The 23,660-nt window shown below is 37.1% G+C and overlaps 3 long non-coding RNA genes across 5 annotated transcripts; 2 read left to right on the top strand and 1 right to left on the bottom strand.

Annotated features, from left to right (window-relative positions):
* Positions 1 to 4,565: 4,565 nt before the first annotated feature.
* Positions 4,566 to 5,775, top strand: LOC113318796. The gene is made up of 3 exons (XR_003344813.1): positions 4,566 to 4,720; positions 5,279 to 5,453; positions 5,683 to 5,775. It is a non-coding gene; the product is annotated as an uncharacterized LOC113318796 (long non-coding RNA).
* Positions 5,776 to 5,848: 73 nt separating this feature from the next.
* On the top strand, positions 5,849 to 7,629 carry LOC113318795. 3 transcript variants are annotated; one of them, XR_003344812.1, is made up of 4 exons: positions 5,849 to 5,923; positions 6,270 to 6,427; positions 6,865 to 6,961; positions 7,068 to 7,629. It is a non-coding gene; the product is annotated as an uncharacterized LOC113318795 (long non-coding RNA). The 3 variants fall into 3 exon arrangements; XR_003344811.1 differs by lacking the exon at positions 6,270 to 6,427; XR_003344810.1 differs by having other exon boundaries at positions 5,852 to 6,427.
* On the bottom strand, positions 7,625 to 9,003 carry LOC113318797. The gene is made up of 4 exons (XR_003344814.1): positions 8,847 to 9,003; positions 8,377 to 8,529; positions 8,208 to 8,287; positions 7,625 to 8,100 (listed from the first exon to the last, which is right to left on the bottom strand). It is a non-coding gene; the product is annotated as an uncharacterized LOC113318797 (long non-coding RNA).
* Between the last annotated feature and the right edge of the window lie 14,657 nt (positions 9,004 to 23,660).

A 23,660-nucleotide genomic window follows, 5' to 3' on the forward strand; every position in this document is an offset into this window, starting at 1 on the left:
TCAGCGTGCGGGTAAGACGCGAGTAAATAGAGATGCGCCTAGCGCGACCGTTTCCCTTTTGGTTTTTGGTACTTTTTTCTAATACGACAGAATCCATTTTTCATCAATTTTGTCTCATTAATAACTTCTGTTTTTGGGTGGATTCTGTGATCTGCATCTCTACAATATTCAAAGTTTTGTTTTCATATTCTCAATAAGTGTAGTACATGTGCCTGAAAGTTTCCGCATTTATGAAATACCCAGCACTATATTATAGTAGAAAAAGCCTCCTAATTCTAAAGCTCCTAATAAGGTATCCGCAAATAAACTTGTGGAGTTTGGGTCTTCTTAGGGATTACAATTTCCACCTTTGAAGACTAACCGTGGAGAGATGTTTATAGCGCGTTTGGATACAATTCTGCTTATGACTTCTGCTTCTCCAAAAGCAGAAGTTAGAAGTAGAAGTCAGAAGTCCAGATATTTTTTTTCACAAAAAGTCGACTTTTCTGATTCTAGAAGTCGTTCTGAAATTCCACACCCAAACTGACTTCTTACTTTTTGACTTCTAGAAGTCAAAAAGCTACTTCTGGATATGTATCCAAACGCGCTATTAGCGACTTGGAAAAGAAAACAACCACGATGATTTACTTATATAAGATGTTGACAGGTCTTAAATGACTTTAGGCAGTGGTCCTCATTGTGGTTTGCAAGTTACCCATTGTGTTTTAGGTTTCACAAGTTGTGTTTTTTGTTGATTCTCTTCGAAATTTCCTTGTATTATTAGAAATTCCCGCCTCTTTTTCAGTGAGCTTTTCGTTCTTGGTTGTTGTATTTGCCCGCACAAGGCTTGTGTGCATTTTGATCTTTTTCTTTTGATCGATCAAAAACAAAGAAAAAAAAACAATTGCGTTATGCAGTTTATTTTAACAGTGGTTCTGCACAGACCGAGTCTGTGAACCACGCCAAAACCGAATGCTTTATTTGTCTCACAGATTTTTTTGTTATAGGCCTCGTGGAGCCCACAGAGAACAACAAAGGGGGGCCACTTATTGTGGGACCCATTAAAATTTCTGTGAGTGATTGATTTCCTTCATGGTTCATATAGAATTTTTGTTAAAACCACATGAAAACAATCTCCTCAAAGCCTTTCAATGACCCCCACCATAAATGGCCCCCATGTTGTCCTCCGGCGAGGCCCACCGGACCCAACAAAAAAGTTTTTGAGAGCTTTTTGATCGTGTTTTTGTGTGGTTTAGACACTCGGTCTGTCTAGAACCACTGTTATTTTAAAGCACCCCATCTTTTTTCATAGGGATATGTACGTTCGATGTGCAAAATTATTAAAGAACTTCATTTTAATTTTCAAACGCTCCGTTACACCCCCATATATGGTCCCAACCCTAAGGCTATTCCCGTGTCTAGTCTCTTTTTAGTTTTATACTTTTTTTCGTAACCCTCGGGAGCAAGCGTTTTTTTTCCAAAAATTCTTTACAAACCGTCCGAATGGATTCCCTATAAACCGTGTAGACACATAAATGCCCAAAAGAGGGACCCTGTTAGCTCCAGCTGGGCGGGGGACCCACATTTTTAGTGTCTTGACGGTTTTGCCATTGTCTATTTAGACGGTTTGTTAAGAATCACTCTTTTTTTTTCATACATGACAGTATGAATCGTGGATATACTCTTGGTTTGTCAGTGAAAAGTTAAAACCGGGGATGTAAAGCATTTTCGAAAACAAAAGGACCCCAGCTATACACAGGGCCCATATTCGTTATTTACAGGGCCAAAACTTTATTACTGTTCGTTATACCAGAAAGCAGGAAATGTTGAAAAAGCTGAGAAAGACTTTCACTACTTCTGCGTCGCCGCCGCCGTCAGATTTTTTTTTTATTAGGAAAAAGCCGTCGTCGATTTAGATGTTAATCGTTGTTGATGTCGCTGATGATATCACTAAGCAAACAGAGATCTAAATGACTAATTAGAGATATAGATGGCTAACTATTTATTTAAAAGCAGTGGTGGACTGGTGATGATTCTTGAGATGTCAAAGTTTGTTTATATTTTCTTTTAAATTTGTAGAATTATGGGTTTTTATTTTTAAAATGGGGGAATGTAAACGTTTACGGCTTTCTGACAGTATAAGTGTTTTGTGGTCGTTTAGGGTTTTCAGACCCTAATCTGAAAAGCGCAGGTGATGATACATCTATTGTATTCTAAATTCAATCCATGTGTCTCCTTTTTATTTCTTCTTAACATTACCAAACTCAATCTGAAATGTTTGATTTGTTTAAGCATTCTGTGATATGGGATTGAATGATGGAGGTGTGTCTGTTGGAGGAGGTAACAACGGAGGAAGAAATTAGGAGGAGAAGAAGACCATGAAGAAAAGATGCACTACAAGAAAACTTGGCTTTAGCAACTATTTTCGTACCAACCGTAGTTGGTGGAATTCTTCAGCAATAATTTCTGGTAACTAAAAACAACTCTGGTTGGAAGAAACCTCTGACCTCCAGTTTTCTAGCAACGAGAGTAGGCGGAACTCTTTAGCACCAATAATTTAACAACAAAAGTATCATACTTGTTGTTATTACGCTTCCGCAACCATGATTGTGTAACGAAAATGTACCTTGGAAGGTGAAAGTTTTTTGTCACTCATCTTACCCGCCGACACTATCTGTTGGTAGAAACTTACACCAACTATCAAATTGGTTGCGCTGTTAGTAGCTTTCAGCCACGAGCGTTCTGCAACGAAAAAGTTCAACTGAAGGTTTATCCATCTACTAAGAAATTTTTTAGAGATGAATCGATCAATTTCATATAAGATTTATCCAACTCTACAATTCTTTAACACTTACTAAATTGATTATGTAGAAGATTTATCCATCTTTAGAATACTAAGAAAACTTAGTAAGTCAATTTCATCGGTTAGAGATAAACTCACTTCTCAGATTCCCAGAGACTTGCTAAATCGAATACAAGATTCATCCAACTCCGAAGTTCTTTTGATATTATTGAATAAGTATTTACATAAGTCAGTTCAAATTATATTGGAATTTTAGAGAGATTTGCGGAATAATAATTCAACTTGAATACATATTCTTACTCTATACGATTTTATAATTCTTTTGATCTAATTGGGCATGCTTAGATATATAACAAATGAAATTGATTTAACGAGGTCAATAAAACAAACAACATAGAGTGAGAGATTAAACAAAATCTTTGTAAAATTAACATGAATCAAGGTAAATAAACATAAAGATATATCGAAGTTTGGAGTCAGAATAATTTAACCTAATCTTAGAATTTAATCAATCTTATAAAATATGCGTAGATATATATACATACCATGCACTTTTTGTCATATTCAGCTTCGTGCGTCTTTTAGAGTACAATAATACCGAACTAATTTTCATTTTTCTTATTCATTCTTTTATATATATATATATATATATAATATATTTAAATTTGAATTTATGGACAACCAAAAGTCAACAAAAATATATTTAGAATTATTACTAATCTGTATACTAATACTTATTGAATTTTTGTTGTATCGAACTATATACATACTTTTTGAATTTTTATTGTATCCAAAATTGATAGCTGAATGCAGGAGTACACTCTAGCACAAAGTAACCACACATGCTCTAAATTTCGGACGGTGGATATGCTATGTGGGACTCTGGATCGAGAAAAGTATGTGAGAGAACAATCCACATCCTTATCTGCTACTTCCTTGTCCACAAAATCCATAGATAATCCTTGGGTTCTCCTCACTTTTCATAATCCCCTTCTCTCTCTTTTTCTCGTTTTGCTCTCAAACCCTAACTCACACGAGCCGGCTCACTCCCCATCCTAGTTAGCAATTCGGGATTCGACGAACGTACGGAACGGCAAACGTATGAGTATTATACGGTTTTGTAAAACTCAAATCCGGTCCAAAATTCGATCAACGGTACGAGTATTATACTATTTTGTAAAACCCAAATTCGGTCTAAAATTCGGTCAACGGAACGTGATTCGTCAGTAATTCGGAACGGCATACGTACGTGTATAATTCGATTTATAAACGTGAGTTCGGATCTGAAAATTCGGTATCTATATATAATAAATAATTAGTATTTATAAGGTCATAGACTATTTTTTATGCATACATGTGAGTTATTTAAAGAAAAAATAAACTTAATATGATGATATTAATAATATATACAACACTGGTTATCAAAGAGGACGTGGTATAGTGGTTTAGATCTCTCTCACCTTCACCTTCAAATCTCTTCTGACATTTTTGTTTCATAAAAATTACAACAACGTCTAATATTGGGACGTGTATGTTTGGGAGGCAGTAAAGCCCAAAACTATAGGGCCTTTGAAAGCATAAAAGCTAAAGAATTTCTTGTGAATTAAGCGGACGTATCATTCGGGATACGTAAAGTTCGTGAACGATTCGCGTAATAATCCGATAATGTCACACAATACGCGTCTTGGATTCGGAGTTGCAAACGTACGCGAATAAAACCGTAAAATTCGCGATACGGAAAAATTCACGAATGATTCGCACTTACTAACTAGGCTCCCCCACCACTGAATCCCTCTCTTAATCCGGCTATATGCAAAAGATCTCTGAATCATTCTCTCTACCTGACTGTGTCTATGCAAGAGAACAAGATAGTAATCTTTTGTTTTCCGGTTTTGTTAACTGTTGAATGGGGATTTCAACTCTTATGATCCATTGAAGGTTAGAAAGCTGGCTTTTGTTTCAACAAATTTTGTGTTATCAAATACGAAAGCATTTTATTATGGGAAATTGGTTATTGAATTTCTTTTTATTGATTTTTTTTTTATGCTTAAAGATGAATAGAGTTTCCATTATATCTCAAAATCTATGAGATGTTGGGGTTTAGGGTACAGATTTCCATGTCTTAATGAATTGTTTTAGATCTATATAATTTTTTCTTTTTTTGATGATGCATGTGCCAATGAAAGATCGATTATTCATCAGATCGAGTTTTTATTTTTACGGGATTAAGTTTTTTTCTGTCAGCTCAAATGTTTTAGTTCCTCATTCTTTTCTGTACCTGGAAAATCTGATGATTCCTAACTCGTTAGGGTTTGATTTTTATCTCATCAAGTTATAATTAATCATTTATGTTTGTTACGTCTGTTAATCATCGAGGTTGTGAAATCAGTTATATCATGATGTTAAAACCTGATTTATTCTATTTTGTTGATAAACTTTTATAAATTCATAAGATTAGTGCAATTGAATCTGTAACATGGATTCCATCATCCACAGGATTCATAACATGGGTTGAAACAGAAAGCTGCATCTTCTGAAGGACTAATAGGGGGGATTGTTTCACAGACGTCAATATCAACTTCCATAAGTCCCGGAAATCCATTGCTAGGGCCGTTGAATTGCCATGACCAGTCCAACCAAGAAGATGGAGCTACCACAAAATGGCCTTATAGTATGTATATAATCCTGCTTCGTGCCTATTTTATCTTTATTATTCACCATATTAATTGAGATATCTCTAAAGTCATCAGCAGTGCACTCTGCTTCAAGCATTATGCTCTGGCTAGTTTGTGGAAGCTTTTTGAATATTGGTGTCCAGTATCTGTAGAGCTTTTCCTTGTACCCTGTAATGTGGCGGCATTCAAGACTACGTTACTAATGGGCTGATCTCATTTTTGCAGTGATTATCCGGGGAAGGTTGCTAACTTTGCGACTTATGCATTTGGCCCAGCTATTCTGGTCACTCCTCATGCTGCACTCAGCATTGTTATCAGGCACGAAACAAGTTCATTGAGTTGTGTATCCTTTTCCCTCTTCAGTTTTTGGGCTAACTGTCATCTTCTCTTGCAGCGCTGCACTTCTACATATTATTCTGCGGGAGAAGCTTATCTTTTCGGTATTCTTTGATGTGTTTAGTGTGTGGTGGGTTCTGCAACAATTGTTTTTCATGCTCGTCTAGAATAGCATATTGAATCTGTAACAGAAATACGAGATCTTGAGACAGTCCCCGGTATTTGTTTGATTAGTTAAATCTTTCACCTGTCTGAAGCTGTAGTTGTTTCTAGACAGCTCAGTGATTCATATGTTTTCTGCATCTTTTCTTTTCTATACTTCTTTGGTGGTAGGTTTTCTTATATTTATATTCCAATTTTGTACCACAATACGGCCAGACACATATAATGATTTACATAGGGATTTATTCTCTTATATGTTCCTTGTTGGCATGTATCTGATTGACATCTATTTTTAATTCCTGTGTCTGTTGCAGTAAGCACTTACTACTAATTTTGTTTAGTCATGAGTGTCTTGGTATTGCTCTGAAGTTAACAATTTGAGGAACAAATCCGTTAGTGTACTCTCAGTCTTGGGTTTTCACCATGGTTATACTTAACCTGTGAGATCACTCAGTTGAATTATTTGCATAAGGTATTTCGATTAATCGACTTTTCTCATGTACGGCTTTTCGTCAAAATTAGCAAGTTCACTATTGTTCTTAAGTTGGTTTTTTTTTTCTTTTGGTTAATGTTACCAAGATCTGGAAAGCTTTTTTACTTCTGTTAGCTCCAGATAGTAATAAAATGCCAGCATCCGTAATGTTCATACTGTTCTGATTGGCATCAACCAAGTAGCATGATTATCTATAGAAACCCTTGAAATTCCTAGAAGTTTGGGAATCTTACCCTGTCATTTGGACTGGAATTTCTTATCCTATTTCCATGGAAGTATAGCAGATGCGTATCATTTAATATTTGCATTGAGCATGAGTAAATTATGACTACTTTTTTTATATGAGATTAGGGAATATTGAAAATTATATATTTTTCTTCCAGTGGCTTACCGTTAGCTTGTCGAATTACTGACAGGAAAAGGTTGCAGCATTAGCAGCTTGACAATCCCCTTCCATACTGAGTGTGAGTTCCGACATTTGGCCAGTAAACATGGAATAATGCTCATGAGCAGGTAACAAAGAAATTTGTTGCTCTTAACCTGGATTTAATTTTTTTATGGTGTATATGCATTTTGAGATTTTGTACTTGTGGTCTCAAATTTTGTTATTATGAACTAGGAAGTGCAAGTGTATCAATGGAGTCTTTTCAAACATGAATGAGCTGTTGCAGTGGAACAAACTTAATGGTTAAGGTGGTTGCAGAAGGACATCTCCGCTTAGCTTACACTGCAGGAAGCGTGCCAAGAGCTTCATTTGTCGATTTGGAAGTCTCTCATTGCTGCACTTAAGCATTTATGAGGACTCATGCAGCAGCTTGTGAGTTGTTTCCCGAGTTGAACTAGGTTTGAATGCTTTGCCTCCCTTCCTGTAGACTCTGCAAAACGCATAAATACCGAAGGACCAGATGGAATATGAATGGTCAGAGATTTGTGAGTACAAACCCAGATCTTGATTTTCAGCTGCTACCAATCCCTCAATAACAGCCTATGTCCGTGTGTCCTTGATGTCTTAGTAGGTTGGTCAGTTTTTCTTTTTAATGTGCAATGATTATGGATGTTATTAGCACACAAATATGTTCCAAGTTTTTTGTTGTCTTATTGGTTAACCAGAAGAGGTGGATGGATTTTGTAGTTGACTTTGTTGATTTTCAGAATAAAATCCTTACTGTTTTTGCATTGTACATTTGTGAATCACTTTCAAAGTCGTTGGCAGAGGGCCTTAACCAAGTCAATGTCAACGGCCGGACCTAATGTTGGTCGAATTCTTTACCAACGGGGCACCTAACGCCTTAACCAGCCTATTATTTTACGGCTAAACACCTCTACCAACTAAACTTCAGTGGATAAAACTCATGACCTTCAAAATACTGGGTGGTTAAAATCCTTGGCTAACGTATCAAAAATATAGGACCGGCAGATCTGGGATTAGATCTAAAACAACTTACTACTACAAATACTGTTATAGCTCAGATACTCTTGAATTTTAAAAAAAAAAATCCAACGGATCTGGGAGTAGGAAACTGCCGGCTAAATTTCCTTCTTTCATCAGAATTGGCCTCTGAAGTTGGGAGCAAGAGAGTTCACTTGTTACTCTTGTAAATACCATCAGATAACGTTTCATAACTAGAACGTAATACTAATGGTAAAAAGACCTGGAATAAGATATAAAAAAAAAAACACAACACAGAGCTCAAAAACAAATAAAAACCAGTAACAACTGAAAAAATCAAGAGAAAAATATAACCACAATTTGTTGTACCTTCATCGTCACATTAAGACCAAGCCACCCCCTATCATGTCATGTACGACCTGAATCTCGTCCCCGTCTACCAATTTAAGCTGATCCTTATTCAAACAAAATAATCTCAGATTTGAAAACCAAAACCTTGTCATTAAAATCAAGACACTACAGATTAGAGAAAAATTACTTGATCTGCTGTATGTTCTTGCTTTATCTGTTTACCGTCAAGTATGAATTTGATGGACGTAATATCAATTTTTAATGCTTCACAGTAGGCTTGCATAAGTTTACCCATCCGAGCATTGCGCTTGATCCTAAAGCCAACCCTATTACCATTACCCTACGTTTGAAGATAAAAAAAAAATAAGAAAAAAATACAGTTTACATACAGGCAATATTAGGCATGCATCACCATGAGCATATACATCAAAACCATAACAAGCCCATTCAGAGCGATAGAGGAAAGAGAGAAGATTACCGGTATAACACCATTCTCAATCATACTAAATTATCGGGAAAAAATAAAGTATAGAAACGAGAACTTTTATGACAACAAGACGAGTTTAGAACTTTAGAATAAGAGTTATATCCTCGAACCCGAACATTAAAAGTTGAAACATTTTAAGCATTTGATGGAGTTTGAGATACTACACTTACGTGATAACTCGCGACCTTGATATCAATGCGACTATTTGGTTCTTCTTCGATTGGTTTCTCTTCTTTTACTTTGATAACATTTGAAACGACAACCATTTTTAATTGTGTCAAATTAGGGTTTGTCTGCAATCAAGATTTTATTTTCGCAACACCTTGAAAAACACATAACAAGTTCTATCTTCCATATTCTATTCTTATATATATATATTAGAAATAACACGTGCGTCACGCGTTGTTACATGGCCCCCTGAGCAAAAAACAACAAAAAAAACCTAGTTCACGCAACGCTTGGACCCCTGCTAAAATTTCCTATGATGGGGAATTTTTGAAAATCTGTTAGAGGCGGTTTATCATTATTTTTTATTGACGGTTTCATTTTTGAAAATCTGTAAGAGGCGGTTTATCATTATTTTTTATTGACGGTTTCTATAGTAATGCTGTTAAAATAAATTCGATATTCCACCGATATTCACCGAAAATTCGTGTCACGGTATTCAACCGATATTTGACTACACGTTCATTTTTAAAAAAACCTTGTTCTAATTGAAGAATCGCTAATCAATCCTACTTGGCTAGACTTTTTAGGTAAAAATTCACAGATGCGATCTGAAGCGATTTTATAGAAACCGAAGCGAATCGTGCGTTTCAAATGGTGAATCGCACGATTTTAAAAACCACTATGAATAGGATAGTGAAGTTTTTTTTTTCTTCCGGATACCCCTGTCCAGGGGAAATTATCAAATCAAAATACTCTCAAGCCACGTATACGGGCAAAACGTGTTTCCCCAATCCCCACTATGAGAATATACTTGTGTCTCATTCCCGGTTTTTTCCCCATGATTTACCACGTCATGCAAAACATTTTATCCACCTATTTTATTGTCTTCTTCCTTCGCATCAGTGTTCAAGTGCAAAACTCATTTTCCCCTATTTCAGGATTATTGATAATTTGTAAACTCGTGTGTTGCGGTTTTATTTCGAGTTGAAGATTTTTTTTTTCTTATGTATCTTCGCTGAAACAAAACAAAATGGACCGATAAGACACACAGTACAACGGACATCCGATACCTATGATTGATTTGGTTACTTAGAATTGCTAACTAGGCTCACTCTTGGATTCTAAGTTTTAGCCGGTAGTGTAGGCTCTGCAGTGCAGGCGATGAGACAAGACGAAAGGATAGTACGAGACCACGTCACACGAAATTATAGTAGGTTATAATGGCACGACAGATAACATCACACAGTAGAAGTGCAGGCATTTTCGTCTCGAAAATGTTACTCTACTCGCTCTACGACTATAGAGTTTACCCTAGTGGTGTTACTTTGCGGATGATGAGACGAGACAAGACAAGAGCAGACCAGAACAGACCCTTTTTGGAAACGCAAAAGCTGAGTGTGAACATATAAAGCCTATTAGCCTAATAGTTAGTTACGTGTGTACTCTCAATGTGGACCAAGTGTCCAACAATATATAATTAATTACTCTCCTTAGTTTAAGTTGTTTAGCTGGTGTTGAAAAATGAAGATGACAAGACGATACAAGACAAGACCATTTTTGTAAGAAAACAGTAAAAATAACAGGGAACATAGACATAGTCACTGTGTATTATACGGAAAATTTTAGAGGTACAAGACTATAAGTTAGCAATTTGGCAAGCGCTAATGACGATGATAGCTGATACTGAAAAAGCGGGGGTCTAACAACACCATCCAATATTTCGATTAACAATCTGAACGGACAATCTCCGAAACACTCTACTAGAGAATCAACTAGACAGTCAGACTCAATCTAGAATATAGTGTCTCAAGGAGTTGATATCTCTATCTCTCAATATAATCTTACTCAAGCAAACAACGAGTTTCGATTAAAGAGAGATAACTTGGATGGTACCAAAGACCAATGTCCAAGTGTTAATCAATGAAACCAACAATCACAAGATTGGATCTCCAATTGATTAACAACGCACAACCTGTATTATTTCAATTATATAAACAAATATAATGCGGAAAAAAAATAACACAAACACCAGAAATTTTGTTAACGAGGAAACCGCAAATGCAGAAAAACCCCGGGACCTAGTCCAGATTAGATACACACTGTATTAAGCCGCTACAGACACTATCCTACTCCAAACTAACTTCGGTATGATCTATAGTTGAACCCCTACCAGTCTCCCACTGATACAAGGTACAGTTGCACCCCTACGCCTCTGATCCTAGCAGGATACTACGCACTTGATTCCCTTTACTGATCTGACCCACAACAAAGAGTTGCTACGACCCAAAATCGCAGGCTTTGACAATAACCAAATCTGTCTCACACAGACAAGTCTATCAAAGGATAAATCTGTCTCCCACAGATAAACCCTAATTTTTGTTCCATTTTTTGATAATTCTATCAAGGTATATTCAAGGAACCAATTGATAAATCCGGTCTTATATTCCCGAAGAACAGCCTAGATATATCAATCACCTCTCAATACTCGATTCCTGAATACACAAGAAGAATACTGAGGATTCACAAACAGTGAGACGAAGATGTTCGTGAATACTTTATCTTACCTATCGGAGAAACAAGTTCTCGAGCCAATCAGAAACAATTGTACTCTTAACGATAGAAATGTAAGATCAGATCACCCAACTACAATAAAAGTAGTATCGGTCTGGCTTCACAATCCCAATGAAGTCTTTTAGTCGTTAATCCGAGTTTGAAGAAGAAACTCAAGGATTAATGGAGATCGACTCTAGCTTTGAAGAAAACTAGTATAACACAAGAAAGGTGTGTGGGGATTAGTTTTTCTTCAACCTAGACGTCTCCTATTTATAGCCTTTCAAACCAGGGTTTTTACTTAAGAATTAAGCAAACAATATCAACCACTGATTTAGATCCAAGCCAATATCTCTCAACCGTTAGATCGAAAGACAAAGCTTGTCAAACACACTCATGTACGTTTTCCAGGTTTATGAGAACCGGCCCAAAACGTTCACATACATGTTGGTCCAATATAACAACCCAAAAGGTAACCATATGAGCTTCACATATTAACCATGCTCTTCATCCATCATAACTAGTCCACTTGACTTAAACAAACTAGTTAGAGAGACATTCAATTGCTATGAGATCTTATGTAACTACACAAGACACAATTGAACTCTAGATGATATCGATTCTATTAGAATCGGCTTAATGAACATTATAGCCACGGTTTGCATAAAGCATTCCTTAGTAATTTAATATTATATTCATAGCAAATCATCTTATATTACAACCACTCAAGTACACAAACAAGTTCGCGGACTTAAGCATTCGGTTTGAGTTTTCCAAAACTCAGCAGAAATTCTCGGTCGAGAACATCCGCCAGTTCGCGGACTAGGTCTGCGGACTGAGTTCTCGGAATTGCGTCCCACAAACGAGTTTCGAAAATCCCAGCAGAAATTCTCGGGTTTGAGAACTTTCGGCAGTTCGCGGACTGGGTTCGCGGACTTGACAAGCCAATTCCACAATCCTACCGAACATACTTGCTCAACAAAGTTCAAAGAACTTCGGATCAAGGGTTACATAATCTACTCTCATTTCAATCATTGAGACTTTCTCTTAGAACGCTATCCCAACCGTTATTCACAGATTGTCTTCACGTCAGAGCAATTCTCAACTTAGTGATTGAAATATGATGATAAACTTGGCTAAAGCGAAAAGCTTTACCAACACACATACTTCGATAAAAAGATAAGCATTGAATACTCAGCTCGAAATAGTGGTGTGCTTGATCTAGTCTATAAAGCATACGACTTTGTCTCATAAGAAGTATGAGATAGAATAGATAGACTTATGAGTGACAGATAAGTTCAAGTCTTCACATACCTTTTTGTTGATGAAGTTCCACGGTTCCTTGGTGTAGATCTTCGTCGTTGTTGTTGAATCGCCATGAAGTCCTTGAGCTCACCTCCAATTTTCCTATCCTAGACTGAGACTTTCTAGTAGGCTAGATATCAATACTATATAGTTTTGATCACTAACATTGACAAACATGCTTGATATAGCAACGCATGCGAGGTCGACCGAGCTATGCTCTAACAATCTCCCCCTTTGTCAATTTTAGTGGCAAAACTATTAATACATATGGAATACAAAAAAGATAATCTTTAGTGGCTCCTATTCCATAGTCTAATCTTCAATATTCCTTGAAATCTTCGTCCTTTCCAAGTTCTCCAATGATTCCAAGGGTTGTAAGTTCAGCATCATCGTTGTTGAAGATTCGTAGCACAATAATGAGAGAAATCGAGATTCTCAATCATTATTAACAGTGTCATGGTACTACTATGAATATCAAAGTCCAATTGTATCACGACTTTAACAATAGTACTATGGTGATATGTATCACTCCCCCTTAGTCGATACCTATCTCGATCATGGAAACCACACCCCCTTACACAATGATCAGAAAACCATATGTATTATGTAGTGTGAACTACAATATTTCTCCCCCTTTTTGTCAATAAAATTGGAAAAGGTAAAGAGCAGGTTCATAATGAAATTCCCACGAGAGACAATGCATAACCAAAAGAGAAGACACACATCATCTTAAATTTAGATGCAATCTTATAGCCGAAGCTAATAGCATTCATCAAGGAGTTTTAAGATACAAGATAACCCCTCTAAATATTCCACAGTCGCCCTCCCCGCAAGATATTACCATTAAGCACAAGTTCAAAAGAACTCTCCCCCATAAAATGTCATTCCCAAAAGAGAACAACAAAAGCGACCTTAATTTCAAGAGAAAAGAAGGATTTATTTGGACACCAAAAATCAAAAAGATGATCTTTTATATCCAAAATACAACCAAATTAACCACAAGTAAACTCATGATTAATTAAATTGTCAAGAGAAATCAAATCAAAACCACAAAAATGATCAATTTAATTGAGCGTGCTCAACACAAGTAAACTCACGGAGCAACGAGCTACGACTAAGTTAATCATGCGGACATAACCAACTTAATCGTTCAAAGTACTCAACATAAGGGGAACCTTACGGAATACATGACTACAATAACCACAAGGGAGCATGATTACTATAGTCTTTCAAATACTCAACACAAGAAATTGTGGAATATTTGAAACATCAACTAGATTAACTACAAGAGAACTTATAATTAATCTAATTGGATAACCAACAATCAAATGAATCACCGAAGCAATCAATTTAATTGTAATGGGATCAACATAAGAGATTATGGAACCCCGATTAAGGTATCAAATGATTGACACACCTAACCGTACATGTACTCAACATAAGTAAGAAGAAAAGAAGACTTATGGAGTACAAAACTAAATAACCAAACTAGTCGATTAATTTAGTTTCATATGCTCAACATATAGCATCTCATGGAACAACCAACTAAACCAAGATAAATTGACTTAGTTGTAAGGTGCTCAACATAAGACACATAATGGATCCTTCACGGTTTTATAAAAGTAAACAATTAAGTTCAAAACCGTGGATACACAAGGATCAATTCTATCTTTGCATCACAAAGTGACATAATAGATTTTATCCTTGCCAAAACAAACGACCACATCCCATTTTCCATCAAATACATGATTGCATAGGGTTTTCGTTTTTCAATGTCAAAAGTCGATTAGTTCCTTAACCAAGAAACCGATCATGAACGACTTTACTTTTTGACAAAAATATGGGATCTTCAATCTCACGAACGTAAACCATACATATCCCATAACAATATTGCAATAAAAGTAACCAAACATAATATTGCAATAACAATCATCCTCAAAATATTTTTAGAATTTTATAACCAAAACCCTAAGAAAATAATCATAAGACAATGAAACAAACGATAGCTATGTGTAGTCACAATCTTGGCTATCAACACTAGTTATTCTTCATAAAACAAAAAGAAGACTTCATAGGCTTTAAAACGAGAACTAGATCTTATCAGCAATCATGGTCTTGACAAGAATGAGTTCCTCATTCGCCTCCTTTAGTTTGTCCTTTACGAAGAAGAGATTCTTCCTTACAATCTCGAGTTGTTCTCGTACAATCTCAAAATCCATCAAGAGATTTCCATTCAGTTGTCTAGAAATCTGGACACGATTGTCACTTTCATGATCAAGAGCATGATAACAAGCTATGGATACATCAACAAGTTCACGTCTCTGGTTTCTCTTCATTCTGCACTGAAAACTTTGAAAAGCTTTTCTTTAGAATAAATAGTAAATACACAATATTCCACAAACCCTAGAGAGCGTTCGTTCGTGAGGGTTGGTGCAGACAAGGAAACTGGGCCAAGAGGGAAAAAAGGGAGGCCCAACGGAAGAGAGAAATTCGACACAAGACCCGTACTACAAACAGTACACATCTGAAAATTTTCTCAAGAGATTCCTGAGAATCATGAGCACCTCTTTTTAACACAGATGAAATTAAGAAGAGATGCAACATAAACTTGTCAGAAATTAGTGAGATGAGCATCTTGCTCATCATAATTTACTTCCTCCTTATTAACATTCAAACAATCTGAAATTGAAGAAGTAATTTTAAGGGTTGGTTTAGACGTACCTGAGTTGACAACATATGTCTTCTTAATATTCCGCCTAAGCTTGTTTATACAGATATTTAAATCAGACACCCGATTGTTGACGTGAATACAATCATCATTGGAGGAACTGGAAACGCCTTCCATAGGATTAGTATTCTTTTTCCTCCTATTCCTTCTTCTTTTTCCAGACTGATTTATAGGATCTGTCGTGTAATTTCCTTTTTCCCTACTCCACTTGGGAATGCCCTTAGATTGGGTAGAGTCGTGAAAACCATTTTTATCTTTATAAAATGGTGAAAAGCTAATTCTACCTATCTGTGCCGCAGGTTTAACAACTTCTTTAGACATCCAAGAGAGAATGTTGTGAAGTTTTTCATTCCTTTTTCGAACACGACACCTCTGCTCAGAGTGTCCTTTGTTACCGCAAAAATGACAATGAAAAGACACATTATGAAATGATTTTCTCTGAGTAGAAGAATTTGGAGAGGAAACCTTGTTTTTATCAGCTGTCACAGGCTTTTCACATGAGTTGTCATTAACAGCTTTGACAAAGTTAATCTTTCCAGTGCTTGGAGCGTCTATCCCTTTATAGCCCAGACCACGTGTATCACGAGGGTCCTTACATGCTCCCAGCATAGAAGATAGCTTAGTCGAGCTAGAATTGAATCTTCTCAGATTCTCTTATAATGAGTTTACCCTTTTAAGGGCATCCCTAAGATCAGCTTCCAAGGATTTCTCTATAGCAATGAGCTGACGTTCTTTGTCATTAAAACATTTTTGTTGAGATTCACATCTTGCCTCAGATTCTTCAAGCTTGTCTTTCATAATGGCAAGTTTTCTAAGGAGATTATCACATTCTGTTCTTTTCAGAAGAACGTCTTCCTTGTGATCATTGACAGTGGCTTGTATAAGTTTGTATCCACTATCGTACCCTCTGAAGAGTTTTCTCAACTTCCTGTTTTCTAGACAAACTGGTCCAATGTAATTTCGTATACATGAAGTGGACCTTTTTTCTTTCAGGTCATGATTAATCATCATAATGTACTGAGAGGCTTCCTCATCAACACTCTGTCCTTCTTCTGAATCACTGTCATCTGAGAGTTCATCAAGATGCTCATCAAGTGATTTTTCCCAGTCATGTTCAGACACAGGTGAAGGAATATGTTGGAGTTATTCTCCATAGTGTCAGATGTTTGCTTCTTAATCGAATGACCTTCAGCTGGTATTGCGTCTTCAGAGATAGCAATTCTGTCCATAGAGTCAGATCGTTACAAACACAGACTGATTAGGTCTTTAATGTGTTTTCCTGCTCTGATACCAATTGAAAAAGCGGGGGTCTAACAATGCCACCCAATATTTCGATTAGCAATCTGAACAGACAATCTCCGAAATACTCTACTAGAGAATCAACTAGACAGTCAGACTCAATCTAGAATATAGTGTCTCAAGGCGTTGATATCTCTATCTCTCAATATAATCTTACTCAAGAAAACAACGAGTCTCGATTAAAGAGAGATAACTTGGATGGTACCAAAGACCAATATCCAAGTGTTAATTGATGAGTGCTAAAAAGTGCATATTTCTATATATTTTTCTTGGCATTTAACTCATCTTTTGTGCATTAATTCTCCATTTTATCCCATATTCTGTATTTTCATTGTTTTCAAGAATAAATACTTTTCTTAATTAATTTTGCATTTTTAGGTACTAAATAAAGCCTGGTTAATTCACGAAGTGAAAAGAGCAAAGAAACGGCGAAGACTCCCGCAGAAAGGCAACGAAGAATGATTTTTGCAAGAGCTGGATCAACTAGAAGTGGGCTTGGAAGGAAGAATTTGTTCTTAAAGAAGAAGTGGGCTCAGAATTGTCTAAGCCCAAACTCTAACCTAAGTCCAAGACCAAGCCCAAAGCCTGCCTAAGCTCGTAGCCGTCAGATTGGATCCACAGATGCATCCTACGGTCGCTTCATCGTCGTGCATCGAAGTCTGAAGCTCCTCGCTTCCTTATGTCTCGCCGTTAGATCGATCCATCATCTTCGCATCCAACGTCTCATCCTCGATGTTCATCAACAATTGTTAAACCCGCTCAACACCCGAGTACCAAATACCCTATACCAAAAACAAACGCACCCCAATCCATTTTCCATCGACTTATTCTCTTTCTCCCTCACCCTCTGCAACACCACCATACCCTGCCGCACCACCATCATCACCACCACCTTCCTCAACTGCCACAACCACCACCAAAAGCCATCATGGCTATTACCTAACGAAACCCCATCTATTTCCCCTTCTTTCTAGCCAGCTATCATACCAATTTCTCTCCTAGGGTTTCAGAGACAGGAAAGAAGAGAAATTGATAAAATAGCTCGATCTAGAGGAGCAGTTGGAACAGGAGATGGAGAAGGAAGAGCAGAGGAAGGATGGGTCGCAGACATGGGAACGAATCATCCCATCAAATTAGGTAAATCAGTAACCCTAATTTCTGCTGATTTGGGGATTTGGGGAAAAACATTGTATGAACCCTAATTGGGATTCTGGGTATAAATAGAATGTGGGTGTGATGTTGTGGGTATGCCTGGGCTAGCCAGTGCTTCACCCAAGAGGACTGGAATAGCCAGTGCCTCAAGGGTTAGTTCTTAGTTTAAATTGTTTTGTAAATTTCAGTTCATTTTAGAATTTAATTTCAGTTCATGTTCTAAATTAATCTGCTAGGGTTTAGATGAAACCCTTAATCACATGTTAAGATAATTCAAGTTCATATTATTGTTCTTATAATGCTTCATAGCTTTAGGGATGCTAGTTAGCTACATTGATCAAATGAACCTGTGATAAGCTGTACTGTAAGAAGACAATTTATGCTAGGGGGGAATTAGTGAAGTTGGTTGATAAGTTATCCATTTGAGATCCCACCATATAATAAGAACTGTGCTTAATTGAGAAAGGAATGAGAGTTAGCTAATTGAACCAAATTAGCCTGTGATAGGTTGTGTTGTAAGAAGACAACCTATGCTAGGGGTGAGTTAGGAAGATTAACTGATAAATCATTCTTTGTAGTTTTCTCTGGAAAGGAACAAGAACATAATTTGAATAAATATTGCCTTAGCATAGGAATAAGAAGGTGGATTCAAGACCCTAGTAGTGTTACCACAACTGTTTACTTTGATCTTCTTTGCTTCTTTTATTCAATGCACTCTTTCCATCACTGCCACTGTTTTACTTTGTTTCTTTGGCTCTTTACTTCACTGCCTTGCACTTAGAGAGTAGCTTAGGAGAATTTCAATACACACCCTAGTCCCTGTGGATTCGACCCGTATTTGCACACTCACTACAACAGACCCTGTGCACTTGCAGGTATCGGTTTGTGACTCTTTTATAGAGACACCATTAATCAATGAAACCAGCAATCACAACATTGGATCTCCAATTGATTAACAACGCACAACCTGTATTATTTCAATTATATAAACAAATATAATGTGAAAAAGAAATAACACAGACACCAGAAATTTTGTTAACGAGGAAACCACACATGCAGAAAAACCCCGGGACCTAGTCCAGATTAGATGCACACTGTATTAAGCCGTTACAGACACTAGCCTACTCCAAACTAACTTCGGTATGATCTATAGTTGAACCCCTACCAGTCTCCCACTGATACAAAGTACAGTTGCACCCTTACGCCTCTGATCCCAGCAGGATACTACGCACTTGATTCCCTTTGCTGATCTGACCCACAACAAAGAGTTGCTACGACCCAAAATCGCAGGCTTTGACAATAAACAAATCTGTCTCACACAGACAAGTCTATCAAAGGATAAATCTGTCTCCCACAGATAAACCCTAATTTTTGTTCCGTTTTTTGATAATTCTATCAAGGTATATTCAAGGTACCAATTGATAAATCCGGTCTTATATTCCCGAAGAACAGTCTAGATATATCAATCACCTCTTAATACTCGATTCCTGAATACATAAGAAGAATACTGAGGATTCACGAACAGTGAGACGAAGATGTTCGTGAATACTTTATCTTACCTATCGGAGAAACAAGTTCTCGAGCCAATCAGAAACAATTGTACTCTTAACGATAGAAACGTAAGATCAGATCACCCAACTACAATAAAAGTAGTATCGGTCTGGCTTCACAATCCCAATGAAGTCTTTTAGTCGTTAATCCGAGTTTGAAGAAGAAACTCAAGGATTAATGGAGATCGACTCTAGCTTTGAAAAAAACTAGTATCACACAAGAAAGGTGTGTGGGGATTAATTTTTCTTCAACCTAGACGTCTCCTATTTATAGCCTTTCAAACCAGGGTTTTTACTTAAGAATTAAGCAAACAATATCAACCACTGATTTTGATCCAAGCCAATATCTCTCAACCGTTAGATTGAAAGACAAAGCTTGTCAAACACACTCATGTACGTTTTCCAGGTTTGTGAGAACCGGCCCAAAACGTTCACATACATGTTGGTCCAATATAGCAACCCAAAAGGTAACCATATGAGCTTCACATATTAACCATGCTCTTCATCCATCATAACTAGTCCACTTGACTCAAACGAACTAGTTAGAGAGACATTCAATTGCTATGAGATTTTATGTAACTACACAAGACACAGTTGAACTCTAGATGATATCGATTCGATTAGAATCGGCTCAATAAACATTTTAGCCACGGTTTGCATAAAACATTCCTTAGTAATTTAATATTATGTTCAGAGCAAATCATCTTAGATTAAAACCACTCAAGTACACAAACAAGTTCGTGGACTTAAGCATTCGATTTGAGTTTTCCAAAACTCAGCAGAAATTCTCGGTCGAGAACTTTCGCCAGTTCGCGGACTTGCGTCCCACAAATGAGTTTCAAAAATCCCAGCAGAAATTCTCGGGTTCGAGAACTTCCGGCAGTTCGCGGACTGGGTTCGCGGACTTGGCAAGCCAATTCCACAATCCTACCGAACATACTTGCTCAACAAAGTTCAAAGAACTTCGGATCAAGGGTTACGTAATCTACTCTCATTTCAATCATCGAGACTTTCTCTTAGAACGCTATCCCAACCGTTATTCACAGATTGTTTTCACGTCAGAGCAATTCTCAACTTAGTGATTGAAAGATGATGATAAACTTGGCTAAAGCGAAAAGCTTTACCAACACACATACTTCGAGAAAAAGATAAGCATTGAATACTCAGCTCGAAATAGTGGTGTGCTTGATCAAGTCTATAAAGCATACGACTTTGTCTCATAAGAAGTATGAGATAGAGTAGATAGACTTATGAGTGACAGATAAGTTCAAGTCTTCACATACCTTTTTGTTGATGAAGTTCCACGGTTTCTTGGTGTAGATCTTCGTCGTTTTCGTTGAATCGCCATGAATTCCTTGAGCTTACCTCCACTTTTCCTATCCTAGACCGAGACTTTCTAGTAGGCTAGATATCAAGACTATATAGTTTTGATCACTAACATTGACAAACATGCTTGATATAGCAACGCATGCGAGGTCGACCGAGCTATGCTCTAACAGATAGTAAGTCCTATGGGCTAGATATCTAGCCGCTAGATTGGCCATCCACGTCAGATTGGGCGACCTCCTAAGCCCTATGGTATTTCTAATCTAGCAGCGAAACGCTGAATACAACAGCGCTAAACGCCGAATGGTTCGACGTTACATAATTTTATTTTTTTAGAAACTACTAATAATTCTCTCTCTCTCCACCTTTTCCCTCTCTCTCTCCCACTTTTTCCTCTCTCTCTCCCTCTTTTTCTTCTCTCTCCATCATTAGAAATGCAGGCATTTTCGTCTCGAATATGTTACTCTACTCGCTCTACGACTACAGAGTTTACCCTAGTGGTGTTACTCTCCAGTATTGGACTCCAACAGGGTAAAAAAGTACCATGTTTCTCCAACTTATCTGCAACATTGTTGGCCTCTCTATTTCGTTGAACATACTCCACGTTGCATAATAACCTTTTGGGACTTCCAATTTCTTTGATGCGCCCACTAGGGTCCCATTGTGGTTGGACTCTGTTGTTTCACAACTGAATAGCATAGTAGGAATATCTTTCCACTTCCGGTATGTAATAATACCGTTATTTATTTTATTGCCGCAATTTGCGATTCACCATTTTTATCAAGTTGGTATGTGGAAAATTTGTTTTTCACCTATATTCCAGGTGAAGGATTGTATTTTCACCTTCTTTCGATCACTTTTAAAAGTCTTCGGAACAAACATGGACGTAAGATGAACACAAAGTCTTCCACTGGATGAAGCCAGGTGTCAATCAAACAATTTGTTTTGGAAGGTATTAAATGATAGATTAATTTAGTGATAACCAAGTACACGTAGTGCCAAGTTAGGCCTTTGATTCCCTCTCTAATATAATATTCCGTCAAATCATAGACCTAGTAGGTTTTTTTTTGAACAAAGAAGACCCAGTGGTTATCACTTATTAGCTATGTCAACGACGAGTAATACTACGTTGACCGCAGCCATCACCGTGGCAAATCCCGTGAGAGGGAATGAACGGTGAGATGGATCCCTGAGATGGAGATTTGCAGGGGGTGGGTAAAGGTGGGGGCCACTCTCTTTTTGAGGTTGACATCTCGGGGGACCTACTCACTCTGAAACTGGTCAAAAAGCGAGGGAGAAAAGCAAATGTCTTTTCTTTCTGATAAAAAGAAAAGCAAATGTCTTCTCTGATGATCATATGGGAAGATTACTACCTCGATATTAAGCGAAAATGCTAGATCTAAGACAACTGCTCGATATTAAGGTAAGAACTATAGTCCAGATATGGGACAGGGAAAAAAGGAGAGAGGAAGTGATGTGGCGCCCATCCATAGCTGCACACAAAAGCAACCCCCTGCAGATCTATGGTCTCAGGGGCGCCACCTCTTGTCCCATATCTGGACAAGCTCAGTTGTTCCAGCTGTAGCATCTCCGGTCCAAATCCTTACCGTGTCATGATGGATATGTCACAACACATTGGTTGTTCTGGTTGTTTGTACATGATGGATCTTATTATTCTAACGTAATCAAAGGCAGAATTTAAGTTGAGAAAAACCCAGAATGTATGGAAGTTTCAACTTGAAAAATCCACGTATCGAAAAGGAATTGCTTTATCCGTTTTGTAAGGCTCATCTAGTGCTGATTAGTGGTTTGGCTATACAGGAGCCAGTTTCTTCAACTTTTTACTGGAAATATTTCAAATTTCACTAATTATTAGTTCTGCGATGACTTCATTCCAAGTTCATTAATGTGTAGACAGTTAATACTATATAGTATTAGACGCTTATCATTCTCTTCTGTGATTATTGCCTATCTTTTTTTTCTTCTAGTAGATACAGTGGGTTAATAGAATTCCTTTTGTAGTTTTCTTTTGTCACATCTTGTTTTATCTAAGTTTTCCCTCCCTCTCCACCCTCTTTCTGTTCTGGTATTCCACCTTGATAGACTTTTATTTTGCTCGTATCTTGTACAGTTTTAGCAGCTTTTTCGTTATAGGTTATATAGTTTCAATCTTGCATTCCCACCTCTTATATTTTGTGTTTTGTATTTGAATTTAATGTTACCATCCCTATCTGATATGTTATGTGTCTATGTGATGTTAGTTTGTAACTTAATCTACTTTTGGGTTTCTTATTGGACTAGGAAAATGAAGGCTCTTTTGAACCATCATGATGTTGAAATCAATGCTGGCTATGTTATTCTGGTTTATTTTTGGACTGGTGATCCCAAAGGCGGTGTTTTTTCGAAGATGCAACCTCAACACTCACCAATTGAATCCTCGATTAGCAGGACCCCTTCCTGGTCAGGCCGACGTGACACTTCTATCATTCTTGCTAGAAGGGCTCAGGAATCCATCTTGATAGAGTTATCTCGAGCAACGATGCTCATTTCCAACAACTTGTTTGTGGAATCTAACATATCGCTAGTATTAGAAGACAACTCTTTGGGTACCAATAGAGCACTAAGCATTCCTAGACCTCTGAAATTCCTCTATTGTATTGGTTACTCCCGTATGCTTATGTCTATTACATATTTTAGGACTTATCGTGTTGTACTCTTTTCCTTCGCCAATCTCCTTGGAAAGTTTTTTAATGAGGTAACATATGCGTGTCCAACACCGCATCATGTCCCTTTCGATGTTGGTGTTTCAATATTTTACTGTTCTTTTTTGTTTTGTTTTCTTTCTTGTAATAACTCTAAGTAATTCGGCACATTTAATAAATTTCTTTCTTATCAAAAAAAAATAT

The sequence above is a fragment of the Papaver somniferum genome, chromosome 10 (assembly GCF_003573695.1).
Source record: "Papaver somniferum cultivar HN1 chromosome 10, ASM357369v1, whole genome shotgun sequence".
Lineage (NCBI taxonomy): Eukaryota > Viridiplantae > Streptophyta > Magnoliopsida > Ranunculales > Papaveraceae > Papaver > Papaver somniferum.